Source organism: Pseudophryne corroboree, chromosome 5 (assembly GCF_028390025.1).
Source record: "Pseudophryne corroboree isolate aPseCor3 chromosome 5, aPseCor3.hap2, whole genome shotgun sequence".
Classification (NCBI taxonomy): Eukaryota; Metazoa; Chordata; class Amphibia; order Anura; family Myobatrachidae; genus Pseudophryne; species Pseudophryne corroboree.
In genome coordinates, this window is record NC_086448.1 from 457,405,334 (window position 1) to 457,419,201 (window position 13,868).

Sequence of the window (13,868 nt, forward strand, 5' to 3'; positions counted from 1 at the left end):
GCATATAGTTATGGCCATTAGTAGTTTCTGGACATTTTCTATATTTGCAGTTCATTGTCCATGTGTTGGAAATCCTGAGTTTCCCTCCCACCTGAGCAATTTGATATAGTCACAGCCCACCTGTTCAAACTAACCTATGACCTTTTGTTATGATGCGAGGAGACATTCCTGTGTCCAATGAACAATGAGATTATAGGTCCCTTTGTAGTATACTGTATGCAGTGTATATAAGATCAGCCAGCCTGGACAGCTCACTCTCTCACACTCCACAAACGGTTTTCATCTTGACTAACTTGGAGCTGGTAGCAGAAGCTGAGCAGCGATCATTCCCAGTGTGTGTAAGTAATTCTCTGTAACCATTCTAAATCTTTGTTTGTATTGGCCATATTCTCTCTCTCTGTTATAGTATAAGATTGTAACGTTAATATATATTTCTGTCTAGATATTCTGTTAGAATTGTATGTTAGCTTGTAGTGTATAACTTGTAAACTGTTTACCCCTTTTCGATATAACTAAAAGCTTGTTAGTAAAGGTGTTGGAACCTTAGCACGGTATCGTGTGTTCATTACATTGCAGAGGGTAATAGGAGCATCTCGATCGCTCAAACAGCTTTAGTATTAACAAGGTTAAGCAGCGTTATATCGCTACAGTGTTTCAGTACAAGGTTTACAGCATAAGAGTATCCTTTCTGTGTGTTACATTCAAGGTATACTGATTGTCATCTTGTGAGCGTCTGCGCCGCTCGTGATCTCCTCGTGGTCTCGAGCGTCCGCAACGCTGGTAGTGTAGCATTACGGTGGTCACCCGCCTATAGCGTGCTCGACACCACGCATTAAGCTGTGAGCGAGCGTGCCGCATGTGCGTCTCGATCACGGCCGAGCGTATGCTACGCTAAGTGCGTACCCTTACGGTACCCCATACGCCAATTGCGTACTGAGTCTCTTACCCATATATAGTGAAGGTTATAAGGTAATCTAAATCAGCATTATCAAGTGGGGGCAAGTTCGGTCCATCTCATATCCGCAGTCAGGCGAAAAAGGCGCAGACTTTATCGATCAGCAAAGGGAGGAAAAGGTAGTATCTTGTAGTGCTGATCAGATGAGAGTCTGCGTCTGATTCTTTTGGCTTGTAGGGATGCTGGTGGAATCCGAGGAAGGTAGGAGCATTAAGCTATTGTCTTTGTATATCTGTTTTTTTTTTTATTTCTATTTGGTGCCAACTGCACATGCAGATTGGATGGTTTGTCTGTTTAAAAAGGTTTAAAAATTATTTTTAATCGCTCTGCATAGCGTGATAGTTTTTACCCAGGCTTAAAAATAACTAAAAGGATCTGGCATGATGATTTTCTTTATGACAAAAGGAACCGCATGGTCTGTCCACCATTTTGTGTAACCCTCATGGAGGTGGAAGGGGGAGGAGCAGCGGCCATTTTGGGAAGGTTAAAAAAAATTCCCCTAAGTGGCTGATTTTCAGTTGACTCAGGAAATAATCAGCCATCCATTGTCAAAAAGAAATCATCATTTAATGAGTTTTTTTAATGCATTTATTTAATCTATATCATAGTCAATCATAAGTGGTTCAGATAGAGTTTAATAAAAGTTAATAATAAATTAAATATTTGATTTAAGAAATATACAAATAAAACAAAGTAGTTTTTTTTTTGTTTTGTTTTGTCACTGTCTCCATTCAAGAGCCTAGTTAACTCTGCTTGGTGTAGGATAACCATTGAAGTGCAAATTAACCTTTGGGGGTTTTTTTTCTCTCCCAGCAGTGAAAGAAATCGCCTTTACTGAGTTAGTTAAAAAAAAAAAAGCACATTCATATGCAAATTAGAAGTACTGAATAAGGTCTCACATAAGTAATAGTGATTAGTACATATATGTAATATCTATATGCGTGTGCTTACATCAATGTATGTTATTAGATTAATTTAGAATTGCATGTTCATTTGTGTAAGTTTCACGTCTCACTCTCCTGTTTGCCATTTATACCAAAATTTTAAGCTAAATAAATCCTTCTCTAATTTGCAACTCATCTGGACTAGACTGTGTTACTGAATGAAAGGGATTTCTGCGCAGAAACGAAAGTAAAGTGTATGAGGTGAAAGAGTGTGTATACATATATAAGTATTCTCTAATTTTTTGGAACGTAGAAGTCGGGTTCCCGTGAGGACATTCACGTAAGTGACGGCGTGGTGGCTTGGGAGGCATCCCTTGTTAAACATATACAGGAGCATTAGAGTATAGCAGAGTAAAAGTCTACTGTAGACACAGACCAGGAGGTCACGGACCAGGAGGTCCAGAGAGACAGACCAGGAGGTCTAGGTACAGCAGACTAGGAAGTCCGCTATAGATAGAGAAAAGAGGCACAACCCAGGGGGTTGGTGCAGTACCCATATAGGCCATTAAGCTCTGGCTGAAGGAATTCGCAGCCGCAATTTTCGATTCCACTGGTCGTTCCGCACATAAGATTAGTTGCTTATGTGCAGTACGATTGTACCGCACGTAATTGTGTGCATTAGTTAGTAACTTGACCCAGTACCGTTTGCGTACGCTAGAGGGGTCATAAACGCTATTTGTACATTCTAACGTGATTTGTGAAATTTTTTTATTTTAAGGGAGGTTCGCTGGTCACTCAGGAATTCTCTAACAACCGATACTTGCTGGGGACGGGTAACCTACTCCCACAACGCCCCAGAAATAAAGGTTTATAGGGGCCCTAGGTTGGGTACAGCAGCTCTGAGACAGTGATTGCAGTATTGGCCAACGTGGGCGAGAGTTTGTGAAGGTACTCGGTAAAGTTTCACCATCGGCCTACCGGACATCTTGGTTTTTGTAAGGGTTCGCTGAAGACCCTGATTTAAAGGTCAGAGGTAGTGAAGCCAACGCCTGCAAGGATGGGGGCCAGTTGTTCAGGTAGGGGGCGATCAACCATGGTTCTGGTTGATGTCGTAAACCGGCCAATAGGGTCGGCAAGGTATATCATGTGTGAAAAATACGGTTCACACACAGAGGTTTTGTGCAATGAATGGGAAAGAATGACTGTGCATGACGGGGAAAAGTTCCCACGGGTGGGCAGTTTTAGCCCAGATGTGTTACAAAATCTAAGGAGAAGGATATGTCTCATTAAATCTGCAAAGAGACGGATCAAACATTATGACTATTTACAGTTATGGCAACAGGAGGGTGAAATACAGAGAGGATTGGCTCAAGCGGGTGGATCTAACCCTATCAGAAAACTGATAGCTACCGCGCCACCGCCACCATACATAACGGGAGAGAAGGTGGTTACAGAGAATGGCACACTGGGGTATGATAAACATGCACTTAGTAACTGTATAAATGTTAAGAATAATGTAACCAAGATTGTTGATGCAAATACTAACCCGTGCAAGCTGTACCCTGTTTTAAACTTTCCCCAGGATTGTGACCAAGAGGATGAGCCAACAACAATATCGGCACTCTCTCTAGCAGCCACCATAGCAGAAACAACAGTGGGCACGTCCCAACCAGTAAGAGCAGTATCAAAGGCCCCTAGCGGAGGGACAGGTGAGGTCGTATCAACCGGTAAGTACGGCACTATACACTATGCTGAAACCATTACACCACACGTTGTAGAATCTACTCAGAATGATGTTATTGAACTTAATCCTGTTAGGATAATTGCAATGCCAAATGGGAAAACTGATACTTCAGGAGCCACTCCTATAAGAAACATCGCCATGCACTGCCCCTTTTCCCGAACGGAATTAAGATCAATGGTGTCTGAATTCCCTGATCCTAGGAAAGATCTAGTTGCATGCCAGAAGTACATTAGAGAGCTAGGACATACTGTAGAACCCAATAACAAAGATTGGCGGACATTGCTGAGGGCATGTTTACCCTCCAATGTCGACTCAGCGAGTTTTATAACTGACTGTAAACTACATGAAGAAGTACCCCTTACTGAGGAGTACAATCAAGATAATGTGAAAAGAATTAACTTACAATTGGGAGTATATTTCCCAGCAGTTGCTAAATGGAACAAAATTTTCTCCATCAAGCAAAAGGAGGGAGAAACAGCGGACGATTATTTTCATAGGGCACTGCAGGAAATGGCTAAGTATACAGGGATAGAAGACATTAAAACAAATTTAAATCATAGAGAAGTAGCAGTATCTGTGTTAATGGCTGGTTTAAAGGAAGTATTGAGGACGAGGGTACAGACCACCCAACCATGTTGGCGAGGTTTGTCGGTGGCTACTTTGAGAGAGGCCGCTATTGATCATGATCAGAATATCACCAGACACAGGGAGTCACAGAGTGATAAGTTAATGGCCGTAAGTATACAGGCCCTGACCACAAGGCCACCTCAGCATAAGTTTCAGACCCCTGTGGGTAAGTCAAATGTGGTAACTTGTTATCGCTGTCATAAAGAGGGACAATTTGTACGAGACTGTAAAAGTAAAAACATACAACACGCATACCGAACCCCTAGACAACGACATGACACACGAAATTGGGATCAAGGACTGCAGAGACGGAGTTATGAGCCACATGCAGGGGAAACAAGAAGGTATCCCCCAAGGAGAGACCGGCAAGTCTCCGATAGTTCCCATTTACCCCCTTCACAGGTAATAGCTGCCAGTGCGATACAGGGAGCTCACCACACACCATAGGGGTGTGGCCACACCTGTAATCTGCAGCCAGTGAAATTGATTGCGAGCCTTGGAAGTGAACCCGAGGTTACAATTGATGTAGCTGGTAAATCTCTAAATTTCCTTGTAGATACGGGGGCGGCCAAGTCAGTGATAAATTCGACCGTGGGCATGAGAACCACTGGTAAAACAATTCCAGCCATGGGAGTAACAGGAGTAGTACGACAATATCCTTTAAGCAAACCAACAGAGGTTACGATAGGGCCTTTGCATACCAAGCACTCTTTTCTGCTGGCTGCATCGGCTCCGACTAATCTCTTAGAGAGAGATTTACTGTGCAAAATGGGATGCGTCATATACTGTACTCCTGAAGGTGTGTTTTTGGACATACCCGAAAACCACGCTCAGGAAGCGCAAGATATGCTAGACTCCCCAACAAGATTAATGTCACACACTGTTGTTGTAAATAGGTGTCCGTCCAAGGTAGAAGAAATGATTTCCCAGATACCGGAGTCACTTTGGACCAAGGATGGACAAGACACTGGATTGATGGCAAATGTAGCCCCAGTAGTTGTGCAAGTAAAAGATGGTAGGATAGCTCCAAAAATCCCACAATACCCTCTGAAGCCAGAGGTGGAGTTAGGAGTTTACCCTGTAATAGAGCGCTTGCTACAACAGGGCATTCTGGTAAGGACGTCCAGCACTGCAAATAGTCCCATCTTCCCTGTTAAAAAGAGTGGGGGGAGGGGTTACAGATTAGTGCAGGATCTAAGAGGGGTCAACAAAATAGTTGAGAGTCAATTCCCCGTAGTGCCAAATCCAGCTGTCATCCTTATGCAAATCCCTCCCACTGCCAAATTTTTCACTGTGATTGACCTCTGCTCCGCTTTCTTCTCGGTACCTCTGCACCCTGACAGTCAATACTTATTTGCATTCACATACAGGGGAGTTCAGTATACCTAGACTCGCTTACCACAAGGGTTCATAGACAGTCCAAGTATTTTCTCACAGGCCCTGCATGATTGTTTACAGTCTTTCCAACCAGTGAGTAGATCAGTATTGATCCAGTACGTGGATGATTTACTACTGTGTTCAGATTCACTGGAAGCGTCCCTGAGAGATACGAAACAGCTCCTGTTTCATCTTTCAGACACAGGACACAAGGTTTCCAAGGACAAGTTACAATTATGCCAAGCCCGGGTGAAGTATTTGGGACACTGTCTGACACAAGGACTGAGACACCTTACCGCTGATAGAATTCAAGCAATTCGTGACATGACCCTGCCACAAACCCAGCAACAGATTAGAACGTTTTTAGGAATGTGTGGGTATTGCCGTAACTGGATCCCAGGTTTTTCCATATTGGCCCTACCTTTGCAGGAGATGGTCTCATCAAGCAAACCTGATCGGATTTCGCACACAGACGAATCTGAGATGGCATTTGAGAGACTTAAACAGTGCCTAACGCAGGCACCGGCATTAGGTATGCCAGATTATGGGAAACCCTTTGAACTGTACGGAACAGAGAGTGCTGGTTGCGCAGCTGGTGTCTTAACCCAGAAGCATGGTGATGCCAGCAGGCCGGTAGCTTACTATAGCGCTCAGCTAGATACGGTAGCGCGATCCCTCCCCACATGCTTGCGAAGTGTTGCAGCAATAGCATTGCTAGTTACGAAAAGCGAAGATGTAGTGCTAGGACACAACCTCACAATCCATACGCCCCATGCAGTGTCAGCTTTACTGAATTCTGCCCAAACCAGACACGTCTCATCAGCACGGTTTACTAGGTGGGAATTGGCATTAATGGCCCCGGTAAACATCACTATAAAGAGATGCAGCGCACTAAATCCTGCAACATATCTTCCAGGTGTGCCTGGACAGTCACAAAGGGTGGAGGATGAGAGTGATGGTAAGGGAGGATTTAGTGGGGACAGCGACACACATGATTGTATAGAATATTTGACCCAAAATTTCACGGCAAGGCCTGACATCAGTGACAACCCACTGGAAGATGTAGATTTTACTTTCTACACTGACGGTAGTTGTCACAGACAGATGGACTCGGGAGACTTGTGTACTGGATACGCAGTCGTAGATGACCAAGGTACCATAGAAGCAGAACCGCTAGGCCCACCTCACTCAGCACAAGTTGCTGAACTGGTTGCCCTAACCAGAGCATGTGAATTGGCTAAGGGCAAGTCAGCCAATATTTACACAGATTCTAGGTACGCCTTCGGAGTAGTCCATGATTTCGGAGCCCTATGGCGCCTCAGAAATTTCATGACGGCAGCTGGCACACCCGTAGCGCATGCAGCCCACATCAAAAGACTTCTAACAGCGATACAGGAACCCGACAGAGTGGCTGTTATCAAGTGTAAAGCTCACACGTATAGCCAGGACCCGGTATCACTTGGTAACAGCCGAGCAGACGAAGCTGCTAAATCAGCAGCAGGTACCCCCAGACAGACTGACACCACACAGCTGACGGTATTTAATACTGTAAACACATAGAAATTGTGTGAAATGCAAAATTTGTGTTCTCCGCAGGAGAAGGCAGTTTGAAGGTCAAAAGGATATGGCCAGGAGTCCTCAGGACTCTGGACAGATGGACAGGGTAAACCAGTGGCACCCATAGCATACCTTCCAAGTCTAGCGGAAGCGGCACATGGGCTGACTCATCTAGGCAAAGAAGGGATGTGTAAGCTAGTAAGAGCTTATTGGTGCGCCCCAGGATTATCTTCCCATGCGGGTAAAAGAGCGATGACATGTCTCACCTGCTTGAGTAAGAATATCGGAAAGGCAATACCAACAGAGCCATCCCATATCCCTCTGACAGATGTCCCTTTCCAGGTAATACAGATTGATTTCATACAATTACCACCTTGTAGAAATTTAAAGTATGTTTTGGTCTGTATTGATGTATTCTCAAATTGGGTCGAAGCATTTCCCGCGGCCACAAATACCGCTGTATTTACTGCAAAGAAAATTGTGCAGGAATTTGTGTGTAGGTACGGTATCCCTAGAATAATTGAAAGTGATAGGGGTACCCATTTTACAGGTGAAGTCTTTCAAACAATGTGTAAGTTGATGGGAATTAATAGTAAGCTGCACACTCCGTATCACCCCCAGGCGAGCGCGAAGGTGGAAAGAGTTAACAGCACTATTAAAAATAAATTGAGCAAGGTAATGACTGAAACAGGACTGTTATGGCCTGAAGCTTTGCCAATCGTGTTATACAGTATCAGAACCACTCCCAGGTCCCCTCTTAATCTGTCTCCTTTTGAAATTCTGTTTGGTCGACAACCCCATGTTATGATTAACCCCCAGGATGATTTGAAATGTAACAATGAAGTAACCGTAAAGTACTTGGTTAAGATGAGTAAGCAATTGAGGAATCATAATGATAATCTAAAGTTGGTGATTCCTGATTTGCCAGACAGTAATTGTCATGACATTGAACCTGGGGATTATGTAATGATACGGAATTTTCTACGCTCAGGTTGCCTTATTGACAGATGGGAAGGACCATATCAAGTCTTATTGACCAGCACAACTGCTTTGAAGGTTGCCGAGAGAGAGACTTGGGTCCATACGTCTCATTGTAAAAAGGTTGCGGATCCAGAGAGGTCCCGTGACAAAGAACAGACGGTAGAGGTTGTATCACTAGAGTGTCTGTTCAGGGAAGATCGAGACGACACCTGAGCGTTGAGAATAATAAGACCAGAAGCTTGTCGAGCCAGATTTCTTTTTCCCATTTGTTATTTTCTCCAGTTCCCACTTCCTTCCTATTTCCTTTCCCCCTTCTTATTTTCTCCTTTTACTCCTCTAAGATGGACTTGCCCCAAGAGACTGTGATACGGATTTTCCTGTTAACCATGATGTTGACCAGAGCAGTCTGTTTCGGTGAGAGTACCATGGAAGTCGAGAAAGGATCTGGAATGGGTTCTGATGACCAGGATGGAGGCGTGGTTTTCCAAGAACAACATAATCACCGAGTAAAGGCGAGTATCAGAAAACGATCTGATAGCATTGACAATAGAAGGAATTGTGAAGGATTGTTAGCTGAAGAGAACTGCATCTGTAGACACTGTGACAGTATAGTTGAGGATGGGTGCATCAAGAAATGTCAGTCCAGTTTTAATATCCACATGGACCGGCATCCATTGAGTGACTATCACTCATTAGTGGGTAAAGTGTTAGATAAGACAGACTGTTGGGTATGCTCTCAAGGCCATAGCAAATCAGGACTAGTACCATTCCCTTTAACTGTAGGAGAGGTACTTGAGCTAAGTGGTGGGAGGCCGGTGGACAGGAGGTTTAATATCTCCAGTCCTCCTAGTTTGAAGCTCCACCAATATCATGTGGATAGGTCCTTAGTGTGCTTTAACATTTCCAATCCCCGAAAGCCGGGAAATTGGGAAGTGTCATGGAGTAATCAAACCATGACATTCTCACATAGAGCCGACAGATTGCCCATAGAAACAGAACTTATACGCCAGATAGCCGACCATAGGAAATTCTTTCGGTATAGGTACACCTCAGGAAGTAGGATCATGCGAGTTGGAGAAGTATCACCAGGATACTGTGCACAGATCGTACAAACTGATACGTGTACTAAACAGATGGGAGAATTAGGGTTAGGAGAGTTCACATGGAAAATTTGTAACATGGTAATGTCATACTCCGTCCCATATGTTCTCCCCGATGATGCATATTTCATATGCGGGAGGAAGGCGTATAAGTGGCTTGCCCCAAACTCAGAAGGGTTATGTTATATTGGAAAAGTACTGCCTGAGGTAATGACTGTATCCCACACTAAAATGAAAGATATTCACCGTGGTGCCCAAGCTCCTTACACTCACACTCATTACGAGCACATCGTTAAAAGGCAACTGATAGAAAGAACAGAGCATCCGGCCTCTGATTTGATCCATGAATCCACCGGGATTCAAGTCCTACTCGCGTTAGATGTCACTCGTACCGCTAGAGGAGTGTTAAATTATAGATATATATCTGCGCTTGCAAATTTATTAGACAATATCACTGAAATGTATGACGACACGTTCAGGTATACTGGAAGAGAGTTACAAGCCTACAAAACAGAACTGGTTCAGCATAGGATGATTCTCAATTATCTCACAGCAGTGACAGGCGGGTATTGTGTCACCTTGGCTACTCAATATGGAATAAAGTGTTGCACGTATATTACAAACAGCACTGAGGACCCGGTCGAGGTCATAGACCAAAAGATGGATGACATCTTGCAATTAAAATGGGAGTTCCGAAGGAAACACAATCTCACCCTTGCTGCTGTGGGTAATGAGCTGACCAGTTGGGTGTCATGGTTGAACCCACGAAATTGGTTCTCTGGTTTAGGAGAATGGGCCCAAGGTATTATTATGGATGTAGGGAAATTTCTTTTGTGTATTCTGGGTGTCATCATATTGGTCGGTCTGATATTTAGATGCGTTCGGGTTTTAACGAAGTGTAAACGTAGTGCCCGAGTGATGAGTTTAAGGAGTGAGGAAACTGTAATAACAACAAATTTGATTTATGACCCAACGATAGAGACAATGTTGTGATGAAAATGTGATTCCACGGTCCGTTTCTTTCACCCGTTTCTCCTTTGTTTTCCTCCAAGGTACAAAGACATCCGCTTGGAAGAAGAATTTGACAACCTTTTTATACAGACCATTGATGGACAATGCCATAGACCCCCAATATCCCTAGTGACTTTAACTTTTACGATAGCCCAATACTTTAAAGATTGTAAGTCTATGGACATTGAGAAAGCTTTTTGCTCAGCAATTATAGCAAAAGCATCGGGAGACTACAGTCAACATGTACATCGAGACAAGACACAAGACAAGACCTCAATCAGCAAATGTATATTAAACTCACATAGTTTATGACTGCATTTACCATAATTGCTTCTTATCTTCATTTCTACAACCTTCAGGTAATGACACACATAGTCGATAGGGAATATAGGCACAGATATCAGCACTCACATATCCCCCCATTCATGTATCATCAACTAAAATGTGCTCCCACATTTTGTTGCAACCAAAATCCGAAAAGAGCTCGGTAAAGTTTGACAGCCCATCCACAGACCCTTAATACGGGATAAGGATTCAAATGTATACTTCGCAATACCTCGAAGCTTGATTTAAAACACGTACGGCATGATGATACATGACCCCTCAAACATGGACTCATACACACATGCTTCTACTATCTCACTAGGTCATACTTTTTTCCCACCTTCTTCTCTTCTCCCTTACCCAATCATAGAAATGTATTACATATGACATATTTTTCTCTTTTTGAACTGTTTTAGGAAGTGGCAGTTATTGATGACTGCCAAAGGGTGGACTGTCAAAGTCAGAAAAATATCATGCTACACGTTGCCATATATTCACCTCATGCGCTTGCCCGCTGCACATGCACTTTCTCTGGCGTGCGTGCACATATTCGCAGTTGCGTGACGGCGCCTCTACGGGCGTGCGCTCGAGCGCATGGTATGTGCATTTACGGTAGAATTTGTGTGCGTCTAGCGGGCGACTCAATCGCTGCTTAATAACTCCATATAGCAGGTATTATTGGTAATGTTCCCCTTAGTGATAACTGTAAGTTTGTTTAAAGTTAATTGGTCCCTGGACAAAGGAATTCCTCTTTACGTGGTACTATTGATTTATGGAATCATATTTATGAATATTAATATTTAATATATCATATATGGTATTTAATATATGGATATATTTCAATTAATATGCATTTATCATATATATCTGCAAATATATTATGTCAGGCTTACAAACTAATTGGCTGATACATATATGCAGTCCTTATACATATGACTTATGAAGTTATTAAGTTAAGATTCCTTAAAGAGAGTTCAAGCTTGAATATTACCGCTCTTTTTATATGATTCTTTATTTACAGGCAGATCAAATCGTACAGAATAAGATATACACAGTAGTGATATATATACTAATTATAATTATATATGCTTCCTTCGTTACATAACATAAAACAACATGACATAAGTTTCACAAACAGTTTCAATTGCTAACATAAAATGTATACTTGCAAGTTAAAGATTGCCATCCCAAGAATCATTCCTTCTGCGTGTTCTCCATGACTTCTCCTCCTGACTGACTTCCTTCCTTCTCCTTCTTCTTCTCCCTCTCCCTCTTCCTTCTCCCTCCTCTCCTTACTAACTCCTAACTACAAGTCTGGTCCTTTTATCTCATATTTTACCAATTCAAACTATCATATTCTCATAGTTTCCAATGGAATAGGTAATTATAGGTTTGTCAGATTCCAAGGTGTAATAAAACAAACATTGAACTGGGCTGTCGTGTCCTGTTCACGGAGGCATGGTGTCATAAAAGTGTGGTGTCCACACTGCCTTAAGCAAGTATAGTATTGTAAAATCTGGAATGTCTTTTCATCCAAAGTTCTGTTGTATTGACAAGTTTTCCTGGGGTCGGTTACACAATGTTTTATCAATGGATGTGATCTCTTTTCATAGTAGTTAATTTATACTCCCTAGCTTTTAACCTTCACTGGACAATAGACAAACCAGTAGATTCTGATCTACTGTAAGCACACCTGTGAATTCCAATGACCAACAGAGCTCTGTCACATACCTATTATCATTTATGGCCTAATACCTTTTCTCTACAATGACTCTTGATCTTACTGTAACCTCTCTGGCCTTATTTATGACTAGAGCAGAATAAACCTGTTCCCTACACTATTTTTTACCATCTTGCTGTAAAACACAAATATACAGTATATCTATATAAACACATACACAAACCTAATTTCTTAAATCAGCTAAACATTACCTCATACATTCAAACTTATTTCATATCTATTCCTTACTATATATATCCACTATACTGTCCACTATGGTAACATCGCCTATTTATAATGAATTATATTTTGATTCAGACAACATCTATTGCCCTAATATTAGACGAAGTGCAGACAATTACCTATAAGGCAACAGTCGCCCCCTTGTGGCCATGAGAAATTATTTTGATTGGCCACACATTAAACTAGCGTAATTGCTTCCAAATACATTTCAAAATATTTCTTCAAAACATAACTTTTGTTGTAACCCTAATATATACCATAAGTGTAATAATAATAACCATTATGATTTTAAAAATCTCTAAAAATTCTTAGCTTACCTAACCTTATTCTACTTTTTAACTAAAGCAGACAAAACTGAGGTTTTTATTCAGTATTCATGAGGAAAACTAATTTCTACAGACATTTGGAATACCATAGCCCAATTGTAGACCTTTTTTCTGTATCTGGATCAGTACGTTTGGACATTTTTGCTGTTCTTGTATGTAGCAATTTACTGGGATAAGACTGTCATCTGCGTGGTTTGCTTGCAATTGGAGATGCCTTGCGTTTGCATTATGGCCTTGCGTTTGCAACATTTGCACCATTACTAGAAGTAGAATTCTTCGTAGCAGCTGCTCCTTTGCTTGCCATTTCGCTGTTTGAGGCAGAGGGCTGTGTACGTCGAGTGCTGTGTCTTGAACATTCAGTACTTGTGACGACCCTCAGTAATAGTAATAGTCTTTATACAGTCTTTAGCAGTTCTGTTTCCTTTGCGTTTATCCAATGCCGCAGTTGTGACCAGTGTCCATATTGCTTTTGCACAAACAGGTTGTGATTTTGAATAGAACAGGCATATATGAAACAGTCTTTTTTTTTTTTTCTTTCTTTCTTTCTTTCCTTGCTTGTTAATAGTAGGTCTTAATTGTCTTCGGGCAATAGTACCACAAATGGCTGTGAGTAGTACACCTACTCTGTTCTGTATTTCCTCACTGAATAAATTACCATGCAGTCTTAAATCTCCTTATTCTACCTTGTACCTATTTATACATCTCAATCTTACATAAACTTATACCAGTTTAACCCATATAAAGGCGTTTTCTATCCTACCTATATTTTGACTAATAATTATTTAAAATGCTTTTGATGTGTATATAGTAACATCCTATCAATACAATAAATGAATATAATTTTGCTTCAAACAGATATTAAATATCATTTAGGAATGGCTTTAAATATATCTAATTCCATCCAATATTATTTTATATGCAGCCATGTGCATATACAGTGACCCTGTTATGCTACAAATAATTATCTTAGACTTGTGACAGTCTTTATTAAGAGAATTATTCATCCCACTTAATAATCT